This window comes from Rattus norvegicus, chromosome 19 (assembly GCF_021556685.1).
Source record: "Rattus norvegicus strain SHRSP/BbbUtx chromosome 19, alternate assembly SHRSP_T2T, whole genome shotgun sequence".
Classification (NCBI taxonomy): domain Eukaryota; kingdom Metazoa; phylum Chordata; class Mammalia; order Rodentia; family Muridae; genus Rattus; species Rattus norvegicus.
Window position 1 is genome coordinate 36,178,399 of NC_141552.1, and position 12,205 is coordinate 36,190,603.

The 12,205-nt window shown below is 42.4% G+C and overlaps 1 protein-coding gene and 1 long non-coding RNA gene across 4 annotated transcripts in view; one reads left to right on the plus strand and one right to left on the minus strand.

Annotated features, from left to right (window-relative positions):
• Nucleotides 1-12,205, minus strand: part of LOC147999372 (uncharacterized) — a 267,261-nt gene that overhangs the window by 228,847 nt on the left and 26,209 nt on the right. The window lies entirely within an intron of this gene.
• Nucleotides 8,093-12,205, plus strand: part of Mylk3 (myosin light chain kinase 3) — an 80,720-nt gene continuing 76,607 nt past the window's right edge. The window contains exon 1 of the mRNA XM_087594093.1: nucleotides 8,093-8,264. The gene's annotated coding sequence lies outside the window, so the exon portion shown is untranslated. The remainder of the gene's footprint in view (nucleotides 8,265-12,205) is intronic.

Genomic DNA, 12,205 nt, shown 5'->3' on the forward strand with positions numbered 1-12,205 from the left:
AATAAAAAAATAAATTAAAAAAAATGGCTCTTTCAAAAAAATTATCTCGTGTGTGTGTGTGTGTGTGTGTGTGTGTGTGTGTGTGTGTGTTTGTGTACGTACACATGTATGTGCATTAAAGTGCATGCACACCCAACATGTGCATAACAATGCCTGACAGGGCAGAAGAGGATGTTGTTGGATCTCTGGAGCTGGAGTTACAGGTTCAGCCTGCCTGGGAACTGAATGTCTTCTAGAAGAGCAGCAAGTGTTCTCAACCACCTTCGAGTCCCTGGTTAGACATGCTTGCCTATTTAAAGTAACCTCTAGTGTGTATCTGTTTATTCTAAGATATAAACATGTACGTATTTAGCTGGGAGGTGGTGGTACATGCCTTTAGTCCTTGGACAGCCAGGGCTCCACAAAGAAACCCCGTCTCCAAAAACAAGAGGCAAAAATTTACAAATATTTCTGAGTTTTATGGGAGTTACTTTTCTATCGCTGACCAAGGCAACCTTTATAGAAGGAAAGCATATTTGGGGCTTACGGTTCCAGAGGGTCAGAGTTCATCCATGATGATGGAGTCGGAGCTGATAGCTCATATCTCAAACCACACACAAGGCACAAGGCTTGAAACCAAAAAGCTTGCTCCCTGTGACACACTTCCACAAGGGCTGCACCTCCTAATCATCCCTGAACAGTCCCTTACTGGGGACCAAGTATTGAACTGCCCAAGACTTACGGAGGGGACCTCCTACTTGAAGGACCACAGTTTCAGTTTCATCTCATTTCTTGATGGGTTTACATTTTTTTCCACCCTTAAATCGGTGTCCAGGAGAGAGAGCTTTAGAGACACTGTAGATAAGGTGTAGGGTTTTAAGAATTCCCTTCCCTTCCCCTCCCCTCTATTCTTTTTGTCCCCCTTCTTTTCCTGGTTCCTGACCAGTGTCTCACCAGTGATAAGTTCTCACTGTGTATCATCTAGAGAAAAGTCAAGTTAAAATTTCGTTGACTGATAAAGGGTGACAGTTGAGCTTGCCATGTAGAAATTTACTTCAGATAATATTAAAGTGTAAAGTTATTTCAACTCTTTATTGGGCGGGGGGCAGTTAGCCAATTAAATTATGCTTTCCCTGTTTGCAGTGTAACTCATTTAGTCAATTTCTCTAAACACTGTTCTCATGTTGATTTAATTCCAAGCTTTCATTAAAAAGTTAATTGATTTAATTTGTCTAGGTGTCGAATCCCTGAACACTACTTTGTCTCTGGTGTTCAAAAGTCACTTGTTAGCAAGTGTCCTTGGAATAAATTGTTCCTTAATTACTTGATCCCCAACCTTTTCTGTTATTACCCATTTATGATTATTAAATATCTTTTTGTTGTTGTTGTTTTTTGTTTTGTTCTGTTTTGTTTCTTTGTGTAGCCTTGGCTATCCTGAAACACAGTGCCTGAGGAAGTCAGAAAAACATGTCAGGTCCCTGAAGCTGGAGTTAGAGATGGTTGTGAGCTGTCCAATATGGATGCTAGGAATCAAATTCTGTTCCTCTTCAGGAGCAGCAAGTGTTCTTAGCTGTTGAGCTGTCTCTCACCAGCCCACGGAATAGGCTTAAAATGTCTTCTCAGAGGGCAGGTGGACACAGCTCCACCCCTAAATAAGACGCTACTTGGAATTGATGCCTTTTGGGAAATGGAGTATCACCGTGTTATCCATCATGTTCCAGGGTGGAGCCCATGCCCAGGAGTACCTGGCCAATACAAAACGGGCTCCAAGGTTTGTGTGTGTGCTTTTTGTTTTGTTACATTTTCCTTAGTGAATTTTTAAAAGTTTGTTTTTTATTTTTCTCTTTTCTTTTTTTTTTTAATTGTTTTCCTCCTCTCTTTTGTTTTCCTGAGAGACAGAATGAACTGGAAGTTGTGTAAGTGGCAAAGCAGGGGGAGGACCTGGGCGAAGTTGGGGGAAAGGATAGGATCAGAATATATCGTCTGGGGAATATTTTAAATAAAGATAACGTTCTCAGCCATTTGTTAAGTAATTGACAGTAACAATGCGACTAGTGAACTTCCTTCCCTGTAACTGAAACTTTGTGTTTCTTGACATTCTTCACTTAGGTCACTTAATCTCAGATTTCACCTTTGTTGTCATAAATAATAGAGTTTTATTGTTTTAAATACTAATAGCTGTGTGTGTGTGTGTGTGTGTGTGTGTGTGTGTGTGTGTGTGTGTGTGTGTGTCTATAGACCAGGCTGGTCTCACAGAGCTCTGCCTGCCTGTCTTTCGAGCGCTGTGATTAAAGGTGTGCACCAGCACGCCTGACAGCCTGACTTGTTCCCTTTACCTGTTTACTAGGCAGGTCGAGTCCATATCCTGAGTGTTGTAGATATTGCTACAGTGAATTCGGAAATACAGATATCTCTTCATTTTATACTCTCATACAGTAATTCTGTTTTGTTTTTGAGGAATTTCCATGTTATTTTTTAAAATTAGGTTAATTTATATATATGTGTGTCGGTGTGTGTGTCTAGACAGCTCACGCAAATTGGCTTTTCCTTTTGTGTTGAACTTGGGTCGTTAGGTTTGGAAGCCAGTTGCTGGCCTACTCGCCACCTCATCAGCCAGTCCAGGAGCCTCCATGCTATTTCCAGATGGCTGTTCTGGTTTGTATTTTCACTCTAGTGTACAAGGATTCTCACTTCTCCACATCATGTCAGCCCTTGACGTGGCATTTGTTGTTTGTTTGCTGCAATAGCAGGTGTAAGGTCATCCTGCTTCTTAGCATTGCCCCTTGTGTGTGATCCTGAGCTCCTTTTCAGACACCTCTTGGCCACTTGTGTCTCAGAAAATGCCTGTTTTGGCTCTTTTCTTACTTTTTAACCAGGTTATTTGTCTTTACTGAGATGTTTGAAGTCCTTAGCGATTTTTAATCTTAAGTCCTTTATGTGTTTGCTTATGAATGTTTTTCCTGTTCTGTGTGTTGCCTTTAGTTTGTCCTTTGCATGTACAGGAGAATTTGAGTCTGACATACAGCCCCTATTTCTGCCTTTGTTGTGAGACCAAAAAGCCATTGATAAAGCCCTAGACTGGACTACCTTTAGCCCCTTGGAATTCTATTCTAACACTGTTGAGAGGATTTCCACCCGTAGTAGATCCTACTTCAGGAAATCACTGTTTATCTATAAGAAACACCTCTCACATTTTTATTTTAAAGACTTATTTTTATCTATGTGTATATCTGTGTGAGTGAATGCCACATGTGTGCAGATTTGTAGAGAAAATCTTTGTGTACTGTATGGAAGCATCACCTGTCAATAAAAAGCCTATTGGCCAATGAGCTGAGGCAGGAAGTAGGAGGTGGGAGTTCTGGTAGGGAGAGAGGAACTCTGGGATAGAGTTAGGTGAGGAGAGAGATCCACCCCAAACCCTGAGGAGGCAGACACAGGAAGCCGAGAAGAGGTAGCCAATACTAACAGAATAGAATAAATGGGTTAATTAAGTTATGAGGTAGTCGGGGAACAAGCCCAAGCTTATGACCTAGGCATTTAATCATAAATAATTAGATCTCAGAGTTGTTATTTCAGGAACTGGGGCATGGGTAGAGTAGCCCCAATTACTGAAGATGTCCAATGAGGGGTATGCTATCCATCCAAGCAGAGGGCCTGAGAAAACTCAGAAAGCCATGGAACCGGAGATGGATGAAAGTCTCTCACTGGACAGGAGGCTACATTCCTTTAAGAGCTAGTAGAGGCCTAAGAGCCTATGTGTTGTGGTATGCCCTGAAATTACTGTATTTTGATGCTAATTCCACTGCCCCAAGGACAGCTGCCTAGTCAAGGACTCAGAACTCAGGTGACTTCACCAGAACCACCTCCCCATTGAATTTGTAAAGTACAGGTGAGGGGCAGGTACAGGATAGAAGGAGGCCTGTCATTGCAGGAGAAGGAAGGATGGGCGGGAGAGAAGTTTGAAGGAAGAGGAGACTAAGGGAGAGAGGGAGAGAGGATAGACGGAGAGGGGGGAGAAGCCATGGCAGGTGATGTTAAGATTCTGCTCTGTGTATTTACAGGTTGTTATTAATGTTCTCAAGGGATGGATAGTATCGGGCTTTGTATGTTTAAGTGGGCAATTATATCTTAACAATTCGGTCAAAGATTATTGTGTTGTGTGTTCTTTTATGTGAGGGTTTGAGTGTAGGAAAGTGTGTGGCTGGGCTGTGTTTCCACCAGATATCTAGCAGATATCTTGGGGCACCGCGGTGAGGACCCAGTGGGGTAAAAGACAATCCTTACTTCTTCTTCTTCTCCTTCCTCCTCTTCTTCTTCTTCTTCTTCTTCTTCTTCTTCTTCTTCTTCTTCTTCTTCTTATTATTATTATTATTATTATTATTATTATATTTTTACAACAACACCTATGAGTTGACTCGGAGCCTCAGGCACGCCTGGCAGGCCTAATGTTTTGCAAGCTGTATAAAGTTTACCATGGGGTTACTCAAGCTGAGTTCTCTGCCCTTGTGTCTTGTTTCAATCCAGACTTGGCATGGTAATGGTTATACCAAGAATCGCCGGTATCAACTTTGTGTAAATAGTTCTTAACGATTTATTCTCTGCCTTGTCAATAAATGCTGATAACCCAATGGCTGGGCAGAATAGATAATAAATAGGGCGGGTGTCCAAGAGAGGGAGGTGGGAGTAAGATACGTGGGGAGGACAGAGGATTGAAGTGATGAAAGATCTGAAGAGCCAGATTAATAATAATATCCAAATAATCATGGGATGGAGCTGGGAGGTAGCCAGATTAGCCTAGAAGTTTAAGGTATATCTTAAATAAATCTTGGTTTCTTTGGGAAGTTATTGGGGATTAGCATAAGGGAAATGAGTCCAAGCAGTGGGTTAATTCACTCTACATTTATATTAAGAGCAAGTCATTTTCAAACTTCTCAGAGTTGGGGCTGATAGGCTCAGCTCCCAGATGGTACCTGCATGTTTGAGTCTCAGATCTCACAAAAAGCAAATGGCAGGTCCAGCACAGAACTGGTGAGAGCAGCGTCTTAGGGTTTTACTGCTGTGAGCAGACACCATGACCAAGGCAACTCTTAGAAGAACAACATTTAATTGGGGCAGGCTTACAGGTTCAGAGGTTCAGTCTATTATCATTATCAAAGCAGGAATGAGGCAGCTTCCAGGCAGTCGTGGTGCAGGAGGAGCTGTGAGATCAGCATCTTCATCTGAAGGCTGCTTGGAGAAGACTGACTCCCACGTGGTCCGGAGGCGGATCTAAAAGCCCATGCATGCCCACAGTGCTACACTTTCTACAACAAAGCCACACCTCCAAATAGTGCCTCCCGCTGAGCCAGGCAGATCCAAACTACCACAGGCTGCCTGCTAGACTAAGCCAAGTGGGTGGAGCTAGCCTCCATAGACGCATGCTGGCCTAGAGCTTACAGACACACAGAAGGGCAAAAGCAACATTTTCCTGGAACTTCAGTCAGACTGAACAGCCCCAGACTTCTGAACTGGTAAGGGATTAAGTTTGAAAACAATAAAAGAGAAAAAAAAACTGGGTATAAAAAGTCATAAGAAGAAATATTTAGTTCGAAGATAAAGTTAAGTCCTTAAGGAGAGAGGGAGATTAAAAGGAAAACATTTTCTTTGTTAAAAATGGGGAGTGGGAGTGGGGGGTGGTACCATGACACTATGCATCTGGATCCCGAATGAGTTTGTTTTGCTTATCGACAAATAACCAATCTTTCAGTAACTATTACATTCTTTTTTTAAAATATATATTTATTTATTTCATGTTTGTGGGTCCACTATTGCTAACTTCAGACACACCAGAAGAGGGCATCAGATCCCATTACAGATGGTTGTGAGTCACCATGTGGTTGCTGGGAATTGAACTCAGGACCTCTGGAAGAGCAGTCAGTGCTCTTAACCTCTGAGCTATCTCTCCAACCCAACTATTACATTCTTAAATATCCTTTTTAAGAGCTATTGGAATAGAGACTTAGAGGGGAAAAAAGATTAAAAAATTAAATGCTAGTTTGGAGGTCATAGCAAAGAGATTAGAGGAGTCTTTAAATTAGAATAAAGAACCTTCAGAAGAATCCAATCTGGATCCTACATTAACAGCAAAAAGTGCAGTTCCAGATGAGAAAAATCCACAAAGGCTTGAGGAATTAAAATGGCAACCCGTAGAGAGTCAATATACTGAATTAAGAGTACAAATTATGTTTGATGAGACCTTAGAATGTCAGACAATAGGTTATATGTCTCAGTGTGTAGGGTTTGGAGAATTAAGATTTGTAGACATGCTGATGTGCTGTACTATTGATACATATCCAGATTTCCAGTGGGATTTTGCCTTAAGTTCTGAGAAAGATGCTTCTGAGATTGCTCACTGATTGGAGATGGCGGCTCTTTTGGACTTGCCTTTTCTAATTAAGGCTGATGATACCCAAGCCTATGTATCCGTTAGAATACAAAAGTATTTTAGGCGTGGCATGAAACTTGTTACAGCTGTATCTTACAGTCCTGCAGGTCAAGCAATTATCAAAAGATTTAACATACATACATTATTGTAGAAATGTATATTAATTAATACCTGTGAGCGTTGATATGTTTACAGGCTCCAATGAAGTTAAAATGACCTTGAAAAGGTTTTTACCCTTGGGAATGCTGAGAAAGTGCTGAAACACTTAAGATATTTATTCCAGCATTCTGCTCGATCCTACCTGACTGCTTCACTGCTCTTTCCTCAAAAATCGACATCAGAGATAATTTCTAGATGACTAGCCAGATTGTCCAGCATGACAGACTGTTAGGGTCATTTAATGGGTAATGGATGTCATCATTTAAAGGGGTTGTTTGAAAGTTGTTAATGGTCTCAGTCGGGGAGGAAACAAGCATTGGAGGTTAGACTCAGGGATTTCCTCTTTTCATTCTGCTATTCCTTCTCTCCTATCTAGTGTTGGGGGAGGGGAGGAGGAGAAGGGGATGGGAAGAAATGGGGACATAGAAGTAATAGGATAAAAATGTAGATTATTGGGGTTGGGGATTTAGCTCAGTGGTAGAGCGCTTGCCTAGCAAGCGCAAGGCCCTGGGTTCGGTCCCCAGCTCCGAAAAATAGAAAAAAAATGTAGATTATTGGATGTACGTTTAGACCAAAGAACATCAATAAAATATGTTTTACACTGGCATATACTTTATATATTGATACAGATTTAGGATTATATTTTGCCACAACATTCTATGTATATATGTTTCAACTCTTGTTTAAGGTATTGTACCAATGTAATGTGAAGTTCAAGTCCTGGAATGCTTCTATTGCAACCTTTTTAGAATAATTAAAAAATGCAAGTGTTAGACAGTCAAACTCATGGTCACGTTAGATGCTAGAATTACAGTTCGATGTTTTTAAACCTGAACAGATAGTAAGTAGCTAACAGTAAGATAGTATTCAGGGGCTGGAGAGATGGTTCAGTGGTTAAGAGCACTGACTGCTCTTTCAGAGGTCATGAGTTCAATTCCCAGCAACCACATGGTGGCTCACAACCATCTGTAATGGGATCTGATGCCCTCTTCTGGCCTGCAGTCACATATGCAGGCAGAATGCTGTACATAAAATAAATAAATACATCTTTAAAAAAAAAAGATAGTATTCAGATATACTATGGGTAGACAGATGGTCTGCAAAAACCTCAGAGATCTACAGGAAATGGCATTTAAGGATGTTTTACTAACATCCTTAAATGAGACGGGTCTGTTCCTTGCAGCAACCCTATCCTACTTCAAAGAAGAGGACGAGTAAGAAGAGGACGAGCATCGAAAGAGCCTCCAGATGTACCTTGCTTCAAAAGTGGCAAGCTTGTCACTAGGCAAGAAACTTCTCTTGCTTTAGCTGCTGACAGTATGCTGTCCAAACTGGACAAACGGGGCAGGACAGTCGATTTGAAGCTTTGTCAAGACAGGATAGTGTAGCTGCCTTTATTACGAATGCTAATCATGCTCCGTCAAAACTGGAAATCTGCCCTCAGTTGATTCTGATTGGTAAATAGAGATGCCGGCAGCCAATGGCTGGGCAGGGCAGACAGAAGCAGGACTTGAGAATATCTGGGGCTTGGGAGGGAGACGGAAGAGGGAGCAGGAGGTTCACCATGCTGGGAGAGTGGAGACGCCACGCCTGAGAAGAGTGGACGACAGGAAGGCATAGCTGCCATGAGGGAGTCCAGGGGGTGTGGCCCAGAGGGCTGCCCAGCCGAGTCCAGGGCAGCCAAGGGAGAGTACAGAATTTAGTAAGTGATAACTCGGGATTATCGTGGGAGGTGGGTTAACCACAAGGACGTTAGGCAGTGGCCCAGCTATTGTGCTAATTAAAACATATTAAAATATAAAGGCTCTGTGTGTGTGTGTGTGTGTGTGTGTGTGTGTGTGTGTGTGTGTGTATCTTTCTTTCGGAAATGTTAAGTATTGAGGCAGGTAGCAGACCTGCCATGAGTATCTAATTATTTAATTCTACGGAGTAAGGCATTCTTCATAATTACTGCTTCATAGAAAAGTCTGTCAATATTCTGGGCCAGAAGGCTGAAGATGGATGCTCCAGTCAATCAGGGAAATTTGGGGGGCTGTCCAGGCAGCCAGCTCTCCCTGTCACTTATGTAGTTACAGAAGCGCTTGCCTGCACTGCCTGCAAACTGAGGAAATATTTATTCCTTCTCAGGGCTCTGATTGGATTGAAGACTAGCTAGCTATAGTCTCTCATTAAACAAAAGTTGTTTAGGATTTAGGAAAATGTTTTAAGGTCTAAGATGTTTTTAGGTTGGTAATGCAAGTTATAATAGGAATTAATTTAGGTATAGAACTCTGAACTCACAAGATAAGATAGACAATAGAGTACTTTCTCCAAGCTTGCCAAATACAGATGAACTGGACACTGTGAATGTAATTGTTGGAGTCCATGAGTCACCCACAACCGTACAAACACTGATCTCAGTCAGAGATAGTTTATCGAATGCACACCCTAATTCTGTTTGATTAAGACTGTAGGCTCAGCTATGGCATTGGACATCTTTCTCTGTTATAAAGGAAAAAACCCACAAAACTCACAGCGAGCTCATTCCTAGGTGCAGGAAGTGTTGCCCAGTAGTCAGCTCTGACACAAGATGTTTTAGACATTAACAGTTCATATTGGCCTTTAATTTGATGAGTTCTATGTAAAGCTTTGTGGAATTTCTTAAGATTAACAAACCTCAGAACTTACAGAACACAACAGGATACGTGATCAGTAGGGCCTTGCTTTGAGTCGTTATTTTTCTGTGTCAATGACTGGCAGGCACATTACAGCAACAATATGAAATAGCTGGCAGGCATGGAACAAAATGGCTGCAGCTATGCTGGAGGTGGGGAGCAGACCTCAACATAACCTTACCTGATAGTTTTCATAATTGCTATTTTTGTTTATAGTTTATTATTGAAAGAGAAAGGGCCCTTTTTTTTTTTTGAACTAAGAGGGGAAAATGCAGAGAGAATCTCTTGTGCACTCTATGAAAGCATCACCTGTCAATAAAAAGCCGATTGGCCAATGAACTGAGGCAGGAAATAGGAGGTGGGAGTTCCGGCAGGGAGAGAGGATTCTGGGATAGAGTTAGGTGAGGAAAGAGATCCACCCCAAACTCTGAGGAGGCAGACACAGGAAGCTGAGGAGAGGTAACCAGCCATGTGGCACTCATAGAATAAACGGTTAATTAACTTATGAGCTAGTTGGGGAACAAGCCCAAGCTTATGACCCCGGCATTTATTCATAAATAATTAAGTATCAGAGTTGTTATTTTGGGAACTGGGGCGTGGGTGGAAAACCTGCAGTTATACAGGGATCCATGGAGGTGAGAGGTGAGAGATCCTGCAGCTGGGGTTATAGGTGGTCATGGGCTGGGAACTGAACTCCTTCTTCTGGAAGAGGAGCAAACATTCCTGACTGCTGAGGCATCTCTCCAGCCCTTTATGACAGTCTAATGTGTGCTGTTCAGTCGCATCTTAGGTTGTGCTTCAAGTCAGCTATGAAAGACGGAAGCAACTCTTTCCAAATGCTTACTGACCTATCGCCACCTTCCACGAGTCTAGAACAGGCTTGTTCCAAGAGTGGGATCCACAACTATAGCACCTTACAAGACTTATTGTGATCTGAAAGTCACAATTGCTCCTGACCTGTGGTCTGCACAATGGATGTGTGAGAGTAAGAAAACAGTTTTATTAGTAGTCTTAGGGGACCCCAGGCATTGTCAAAAGAGCAGTAATTCTGAGCATTAGATCTCAACAGTGGGCTCAACCGATTCAGAATACCATGCTATAAAGCAAATGTCATGTAGGCCTTGTTTTATTTTCTCAATACACAGTAGATTCATTGTGCATGTTTTCAAGAATGATTATTGTTGCCTTAAATGCAGCTCCCAGCTGTAGTGGTCCCTGACTCAAGGTTTCATTGCTATGAAGAGACATCATGACCAAGGCAATTCTTTTTTTTTTTTTCTTTCTTTTTCTTTTTCTTTTTTTCGGAGCTGGGGACCAAACCCAGGGCCTTGCGTTTGCTAGGCAAGCGCTCTATCACTGAGCTAAATCCCCAACCCCAAGGCAACTCTTAAAAGGACAACATTGGGGCTGGCTTACGGGTTCAGAGGTTCAGTCCATTACTGTCAAGAGCATGGCAGCATCTAGGCAGGCACTGAAGGAGCTGAGAGTTCTACGTCTTGTTCTGAAGGCAAACAGGAGAAGACTGGCTTCTAGGCAGCTAGGAGGATCTCAAAGCCCATCCCCCCAGTGACACACTTCCTCCAAACAAGGCCATACCTCTTAATAATGCCACTTCCTGGGCCAAGCATATTCAACTACCCTAGTCCCCAGTGTCATTCAGCAGATCTTTTAGAACTCTGAAACCAAGCATAGATACAGGTATGAAAGCCCTAGACATTATCTTGCAATATAAGGCTATTGACTGCTATGTTGAAAATGAGTGTATTGCAGCTAACTTCAACAGCGATTGTCCCTAGGTCGTCGTCGTTGTCTTCGTCTTCCTCTTCCTCTTCCTCTTCTTCCTCTTCCTCCTCCTCTTCCTCTTCTTCCTCTTCTTCTTTTTAAGATTTATTTATTTAATGTATATGAACACACTGTTGCTGTCTTCAGACACACCAGAAGAGGGCACTAGATCCCATTTCAGATGGTTGTGAACCACCATGTGGTTGCTGGGAATTGAACTCAGGACCTCTGGAAGAGCAGTCAGTGTTCTTAACCACTGAGCCATCTCTCCAGCCCCCTCCCCAGGTCTTCTTAATAACTTCCTCCATACACTTTGTGCCTTTGCTTTTGGAAGTGGATGTTGAACCTCGAGAACCCACCTCTGCTGGCCTCAGATTTCTTGTAAGCAACTTTTCTGCCTCCTATTCAGGAACCTTTCCTCTTGCACGGACAGCTTGGTTAACTACTGGTATTCAAAGAGCCCCAACATTTAGTCTGTATGGCTGTTTTCAACTGAGAATAAATCAAATCTAGCTTCTGATTTAATTCAGGAAATGTGTGACTCTTCCTTTCACTTGACCACCTGCAGGCCACTGTGAGCTATTCATCGGTCTTAGTATAGTGTGGTATCAGGTTGCTCCCAGGAGACTGAACAGAATGGCCTGTTAGTGGAGGAGTTAGAGTACACACAACACATCGTTTGACATCTTGTGTGGGCGTGGTTTGTGGAGGTCACAGATCACCCCAATGCTAGAAATAATGAGTTTGAAATATTGCAAGTATTACCCACATTCGACAAGAGTGTGCTTACTCATACACACAAACATGTGTGTATGTGGGTACACTGCCTGTATATGTGTGCTGTTTATATGTTTATACATATGTGCTTGTGGGTGTGTGGGTATATGCAGCCATGCATGTGCTTATGTGGAAATTACAGGGAGGCCCTGGGCATTTTATTACTGACCATACCTATTTTTTAAGACCGTCTCTTACTGGGGCTGGGGATTTAGCTCAGTGGTAGAGCGCTTACCTAGGAAGCGCAAGGCCCTGGGTTCGGTCCCCAGCTCTGAAAAAAAGAACCAAAAAAAAAAAAAAAAAAAAAAAAAAAGACTGTCTCTTACTTTATCTGGAGCTCACACTTTCTTGAGCCTGACGAGCCAAGGAGCCCCATTGACCAAGAACTAGGGTTACAGATATGAACCACTGTTCCTGGCTTTTATGTGGG